The sequence below is a fragment of the Chlorocebus sabaeus genome, chromosome 28 (assembly GCF_047675955.1).
Source record: "Chlorocebus sabaeus isolate Y175 chromosome 28, mChlSab1.0.hap1, whole genome shotgun sequence".
NCBI lineage: Eukaryota > Metazoa > Chordata > Mammalia > Primates > Cercopithecidae > Chlorocebus > Chlorocebus sabaeus.
The window spans coordinates 20,176,251-20,183,554 of NC_132931.1; the positions used below are offsets into that span (position 1 = coordinate 20,176,251).

At 60.9% G+C, this 7,304-nt stretch overlaps 1 protein-coding gene and 1 pseudogene across 2 annotated transcripts in view; one reads left to right on the top strand and one right to left on the bottom strand.

The window, feature by feature from the left end:
• MAFK (MAF bZIP transcription factor K) overlaps positions 1-5,655 on the bottom strand; it is a 12,559-nt gene extending 6,904 nt beyond the window's left edge. For both annotated transcript variants that reach the window (XM_008018877.3, XM_008018876.3), the window contains exon 1: positions 5,489-5,655. The gene's annotated coding sequence lies outside the window, so the exon portion shown is untranslated. The remainder of the gene's footprint in view (positions 1-5,488) is intronic.
• Positions 1,329-2,368, top strand: LOC103246879 (uncharacterized; annotated as a pseudogene).
• Positions 5,656-7,304: the final 1,649 nt, after the last annotated feature.

Here is a 7,304-nt window from a genome sequence, read left to right on the forward strand (position 1 = left end):
CTTGGAACAGCTCTTAGGTGACCGGTTTTCTGATGGAAGAGGTAGCGTTTTCAACCCAAGGCCAGACACCTCAACGTGACGCACAACTAAACAAGGCTCAGCGGGGGAATCATTTCCTCTAAAGGAAAAGGAACCGCCAGCAGCCTCAGACGGAGGCAACTCCTAAGGCTGCAGCTGGGGACAAGTGACGAAGCCGGGACACCAGGCGCCCCCTTCTAGGATCCAGACCGAGGGCCTGGGCTCCATAAAGCACAGGGCAGGGCAGTTCCGCCCAGGGAGGCACCTTGCAGAGGGTGAGGATCCAGAGCCCGGGGCTCCCGGTGGCAGGGCAGGCAGGCCAGGGTCAGCCGCCCAGAACTGTGCTGTCAGGAGCAGCTGAGCCCCAGGCAGTGACCTCAGCTCCTGGAGGATCATGTTTTCCCTTTTAATTTTCATTTTAGAGACAAGGTCCCACTCTGTCACCCAGGCTGGAGTGCAGTGGTGCCATCCTGGCTCACTGCAGACCTCCTGAGCTCAAGCGGTCCTCCTGCCTCAGCTTCCCGAGCAGCTGGGACTACAGGTGGGCACCACCACACCCACAGAATTTTAAACTTTTTTGTAGAGACAGGATCTCACCCTGTTGCCCAGGCTGGTCTCGACCTCCTGGACTCAAATGATCCTCCTGCCTCAGTCTCCCAAAGTGCTGGGATTACAGGCATGAGCCACCATGCCCAACCATTTTTAACTTTTTAAGTCCCAGCCAATACTCACTGGCCACCCATGGGTCTGGCCCTGCTCAGTGGGGGGACTGGCAGCCCTGGCATCTCTTGCTGTGCTGGCACAAGCTGAGAAGGACCTGCTTTGGGGTCCAGCAGGGAACAGTTTCTCCATAAAGTTGGGACTGGGCACGGTGGCTCTTGCCTGTAATCTCAACACCTTCGGAGGCCAAATGCTTGAGCCCAGTAGCTTTAGACCAGCCTGGACGACACAGCAAGGCCCCATCTCTAAAAAAAAATAATAATAATTTTTAAATAGCCAGGTGTGATGGCACACGCCTATGGTCCCGACTGCTCAGGAGGCTGAGGTGGGATGATTGCTTGAGCCGCCAAGTCGTGATTGCAGTGAGCTGTGATCACACCACTGCACTCCAGCAGCCTAGTGACGGAGCAAGACCCTGTCTCTCAAAAAAAAAAAAAAAAAAAAGGCCAGGCGCGGTAGCTCAAGCCTGTAATCCCAGCACTTTGGGAGGCCGAGACAGGCGGATCACAAGGTCAGGAGATCGAGACCATCCTGGCTAAAGCGGTGAAACCCCGTCTCTACTAAAAAATACAAAAAACTAGCCGGGCAAGGTGGCGGTGCCTGTAGTCCCAGCTACTCGGGAGGCTGAGGCAGGAGAATGGCGTGAACTCGGGAGGCGGAGCTTGCAGGGAGCTGAGATCCGGCCACTGCACTCCAGCCTGGGCGACAGAGCGAGACCCCGTCTCAAAAAAAAAAAAAAAAAAAAGAGAGAGAGAGAGAGCAAAAGTGAGTTAACAGCTGATGGCTGGATGACCCCTCTGAATAGTCCCGGCTGTGGATGCCCATGGAGAAACGGGGATCTCAGCTTCAGGGCTCTGATTCTTCCCGGATGAGAGGACGCATCAGGGCCGCTGCTCGCTCTCCGAGGCCGGCATGGGGGCTCTGGACGGGTCACTTGTTCTCTCCCAAGGGGTGAATGACAAGGCAGACCCCACGCCCCACCCCCGCGGCCACCCAGCCGGTCTGACCGAGACGCAGCGGCCCTTCCACTTCTATTCTCCACGGGTCTCCGAGGCTGTGGGATGCGGGAGAGGGAGGAGGGGTGGGAGGAAGACCAGGAACGGAGGACGGGAGTTCTGTGTGAGACTCGGGTTTAGAAATCCAGGAGCACAGCAGTAAGCACCCTCCCGCCCTCCCTCACCAGTGACTCCCACGACAGGTGCACTCCACAAAACCAGAGGCTGCCCAGGGTGTACCCTCCTCTCCCAGGAGCCTTTCTGCTAGAGACCCCAAGCCAGGCACCCTCCACAGGGGGTCACAAGGGTAGGTGGGGCCACTGTGGCACTGGTACCCAGTGGGCACCTGTCAAACAGGTGTCAACCGACTAACTGCAGCCCGGCTGGTCCCAGAGACCAGCCAGACACCCTTCCTACTGAGGATGAGGACCCCCACTGTCCGGCTGTCCTGGACACGGGAAATGCGGGAGGCACCCCACTTGGCACCCCCCAGCCCGGCCCGCACCAGCCGGCAGCCTGGCCCTGGCTGGCTGCCCTCCAGCAAGCCACGACTGTCCGCCTGGCTTGGAGGACGTCTGGTCACCTTGCCTTTGCAGTCTGAGGAAGCTGTGTCATTCCGCTACATCCAGAGGTGACTCAGGCAGCTGCAGCAGCAGAGAGCAAACTGCAGAACGCACCACACCTCCTCCAGTCCCTGCCCGGGCTCCCACCACACCATCCTCCTGTCCTCGGCTTCCAGCTCCCCGTCAGCGTCCTGTTCTCCCCGGCCACCCTAGGGCTTCAATCCACTCCCAGCCTCCAAGTCCAACCAGGGGCATTCCGGGGCGCCCGGACGCCCCCCAGCCCCCAACTGCATCACTCACTGGAGTTGCCCCCACCCCTCTCTCTTTTCCTCGTCCACGCTCCAACAGGGCTTGATCCCAGCCCTCAAGCATCTCCCGCCCGAACCCGCAGCACCTGCCCAGGCTCCAGCCTCCAGCTTCTCCCGTGTGGACCACAGCTTTGCCAAAGGGATGCCCTCACCCTGATCCTGGTGCCCCCCACGCAGCCCCACAGGCAGTCAAAAGTCTTGGGGTTCCTCCCAAACCCCAACCCCCTCACCCCAACGCCGTTTCAGGTTTCTGATCACCCCCATCTACAGAGAGCACGTGGCCCCCTGCCCCCCTCAAGCCCTGCTTCTTCCAGAAACGCTCCCCACTGCTCTCCTCGCGTAGGCAAGCACCCTCTACCAAGGCCTGGTTCTAGATCCTTCTGGGGACGGGGCCCTCCCCGTGGTGTGGTGAGCTCCTCGCAAGCAGGGAGCATGTCTTCCCTACACCCCACACGAGCCTCCCGCTGTACGAGATGAGCCGGCCCCGCACAGGAGGGCAGCAAGAGGGCAGTCTCCACCCCAGTACTTTCCCCAGGACGCCCGACACGCAGTGCGGAGAGGCAGGCAGGTTCTACACCAGACCCCACCGGCCCTCGGGACAGGCCAGCAGACGTCACGGCCTGGGTTTCCTCAGCTACAGCGGCCGGTCGGGGCGGGGCGTGTGACCGCTCAGGTTCATTTGTACCTGCTCTCAAACTCTATGATTTTAAGACGACACTCCCAGTTTCCTGAAACTGTAGGAAAGCGGAAACATGACGGAGTCTGTGACTTATAAAAAGCAAAAATAAATAGCGGGGAAAAGGTATCTTCCATTCGCGGAGAGCAGGGAGGGTGGGGACGGAGCGGTGAGTCACTGTTTACTGTTGAGAGGCAGCCACACGGAGCCTTCTCCCAGCTGGCCAGATTTCCATTTCCCGTGTGGACTGGACCCGAAACCCAGAAAGTCCACTCCAGAAACCTTTAGACTCAGAAACAGCTGGGACAGGAACAGGCACAACTTCTTCTCCGTCTGGGTGGCAAACAGCTTCGCTGGAGACTGTAAACAAATGCAGCCATCGCCGAGCCCCGTGGGTGAAAACGCACGCCTTGTAGACAGCGGAGTGGCCCGGAAGACGGTCTCACTTAACAGCGGCCTCCCGGGTGCACACAAAGGCTGGCGCCCCGACAGCCCCAACCCTTGGTAAACGCTGGCTCCCGGGTTTACCAGCACCTGGGGAATCAATGCTGCAGGGAACCAGCCCCTCAAAGCCCTGGCTCAGCTCAAGGATAAAAGGCAGGAGAAGCCTGGTTTGTTTTTCTGCTTTAGTAAATGTCTTATTTTGGAATAATGAGAGGTCTAGTTTTAAAAAGCAGACTCCCTCTCCCAAGGTCAAACTCAGACATTCCTACTGGGTTACCTAAGAAGGGGAGATGTTCTCATAAATGGCACTGGACGCCCAAATAGGGTGTAGGTGTGTCCCAGACACCTGCACAGCCCACCTGTGTTCTCCAGACCCCGCCCACAGCTCTTTCAATACTCCACATCCCTGAAGACACTGGGCTTCGAGAAGCTGCACAGGGCACCCCACTCCGTGTTGGAGACCCCCTTACAATAACACACTGTGATAGGGAAACCTCAGTGCCAGCAGAGACCTGGCACCCCACCCTGGAGAATCAGAGGGGTGGGAAGGGCAGTGCCGGAGCCAAACCACAGAGATATGCCCACGGTGTCCCGCGGTGGGGGGCGTTTTGAGTCCCAGGATCTTCCCAAGGCCAGGCACCTAGCCAGAGAGTGGCTGGCTGCCTGTGGGTCACCTGGTGAATGAATGGTGGATCTGATTTCTGCCTCAGCTACAAGAGCCGCCTAAGAAGCAAGAAATAGCACGCTCAGGGATGCAGGACACGGGGAGAGGGACATGGGAGGCCCCGCGGACATGGACACACACGGTGTGAGGGTGAGAATGCAGCACAGGGCCACTGCTGTGCCCCAGGGGGACCCAGGTTAAGGGCCAAGGCCAGGCCGGGTCCTGGCTTTCTGGGTTTTTCCGCGGCGCCTCGTCCCACCCCCCCAGGATCTTGAGGCTGTGCAAACACAGACACACACACACACACACACACACAGAGTCACGGGCACATAACACAGTTTCCTGAACTTGACAGAGGCACAGAAGAACCCACGCAGTGGGAGCGGTAGGAGGCCTGAGCCCCTGTCCCACATGTGAGCAAAGGGACACGTGCCTTGGGGCCCCTGTCACCTGCTCCCCTCCTGCCTCCCCACGGCCTTCCTTCCAGCAACCCTGGCAGGTGGGCGGCTGAGAGCAACACCAGTCCCAGGATCCTGCCTGTGGGGAGACTCGGTTACCCCCACCCCGTCCACGGGCACGCGTGGGCCCCACCATTGGGCCGCAGCGCCGCCTGTCACCGGGAGGAAGCAAGGGGGGCAGGCCGGGGCCGCACGCGGAAGCCACGCTGGGGCGGAAGGCACGGGGAATCCACGCGCCCGCGCCCTCCCCGCGCCGCCCGCACGTGGCGTCCGCCCCGCCCCCCGCAGGTGTGAAGGCGCGGGCACAATGCGCGCCGCCGACCCGCGTGGACCCCCGTGCCCCCAGGTCTGGCGTCCACGCCCCGGGGCCCCCGGCTCAGCAAGCATGGCCCGGGCGGCACGTGCAGGGCAGAGAGCCTCGTCCCGGGGAAGCCCCCTGGGCCTGTGGGGCGGGGCCCACCTGGGCAGGTGCGCGGGCCGCGTCGGGGGCCGCATGGGGGTCTCGGGCCCCGCGCACCCAACCCCGCCACCCTCGGCCCGCGCCCCCGGGCGGCCGTGACTCAGCGGCCAGGTGGCCCCGGCCCCGCGTCCCGGTTCCCGTCCCCGCCGCGGCCCGGTCCCCGCTGCTCCACCGCCCCTCACCTGGCGTCGCGCGGGGGGCGCGGGCGCGCGGCGGCTCCTCGCGGGCACGCGCTGTCCTCGCGCCGGCGCTCACTCTCGCGCTCCCCTCGGCCGCCGCCGCCTGGCGCTCGGGCTCCGACTTCACGAAGAACAACAAATCCCCCCCGCCGCCCGCCGCCACCGCGCCCGCCCGCCCGGCTCCCCAGCATCTGACACCGCTTCCGGGATCCGCGGCGCGCGCGTCACGCCGCCCCGCCCCCCTGGGGCCACGCCCCCTCCCTCCCCCGCGGGCACGCCCTCCTCTCCCGCCCGGGGGTCCGCGGGCCCCGCCCGCACCTGCAATCCCCGCGTTTTGGGAGGCCCGGCGGGCCAGGAGTTCAAGACCAGTCTGGGCAACATAGCGAAACCTCCCTTCCCCCATTCCCCGTTTCTACAAACATAAAAAACATTAAGGCCAGCTGGGCACAGTGGCTCATGCCTGTAATCCCAGCACGCTGGGAGGTCAAAGCAGGAGGATCGCTTGAGCCCAGGAGTTCCAGACCAGCCTGGACAACATAGTGAGACCCCCATCTCTACAAAAAATTACAAAAAGTAGTCGGTCGTGGTGGTATGTGCCTGTAGTCCCAGTTACTCAGGAGGCTGAGGCAGGAGGATGGCTTGAACCTGGAAGGTGGAGGCTGCAGTGAGCCATGATTTCATCACTGCACTCTAGCCTGGGTGACAAGGTGAAACCCTGTCTCAAAAAACAAACAAAACAAGCAAACCAGCGATGTAAAAATGGGGATAAGCGGCTACTGATCACAGCCTCTGTGGGTGGGGCCAGCCCCCTTCTAAAGCCCCAGCTGCTGGTTGCCAGGGGGCAACAGCAGGCCCAGGATGGGGTTAGGGCACCACTGGCCCAAGGAGTCCTGTGAGGGATCCTCAGGTGGGAGCCGGTCCCTGAGGGAGCTGCCTCTGCTTCCTGTCGCAGGTGGAGGACAGGCTAGAGTGGGGACCCGTCCAGAGTCCCTCGGAGGGGAGGGCAAGCCCCTTACCATGCTTCTGGGTCCCCAAGTCCCACCCTCCTCTGAGCGCTGCAGGAAAAGGAGTCTCAGGCCTGGCCAACCAGGGCACCCACGGCATCTGCCCAGGGTTTTGGAAAGCCTGTTTTCTTGGCTCAGGTGGGACTCGGGAGCCTGTTTTCTCGGCTCAGGTGGCACTCAGGAGGCACTCAGGAGCAAGGACAGGAAGGTCTGTGCATCTTCTGGGTGTCATCCTTACCACCGCGTGCCTGGGGATTTAGGCAGCCGCCCAGTGGCCTCTTGCTGTGGAGCAAGGGGGCAGCCTCCCAGGCCATCTCTCACCCCCACTTCTGGGTCCCGCACTGACCACCTGGGAGGCCTCTCCTTGCTGAGGCCCTCGAAGCCGTCTGGGGTAGCCAGACACAGTGATGCCTGCAACCTGGCTGCAGAAACAGGTGCCAAGAAATAGCAGCAGTAGCAACAGTGTCCCATGTCCCTGGATGTTTGCAGAAAGACATCCCCCGGGGATGGGGAAGCTGCTTCCCCTTGTCCCGGCCCACACTTTGCACTTGGGGTTCTGGGATGCGCTGGGAGCCTCCAGAGAAGCTGTGGGCCTCTCCGCGGGACTCTTTACCTTAGTCATGGTGTCGCTGCTCTAACCCAACTGCATTCTTTCCATAGTAGGCTTTTGTTACTAATCGCACAGTTTTATTATCTTTTTAATTTTTTAATTTGTATTTATTTATTTATTTATTTATTTATTTTTATTTATTTATTTATTTTTATTTTTATTTTTTTTGAGACGGAGTCTCGCGCTGTCACCCAGGCTGGAGTGC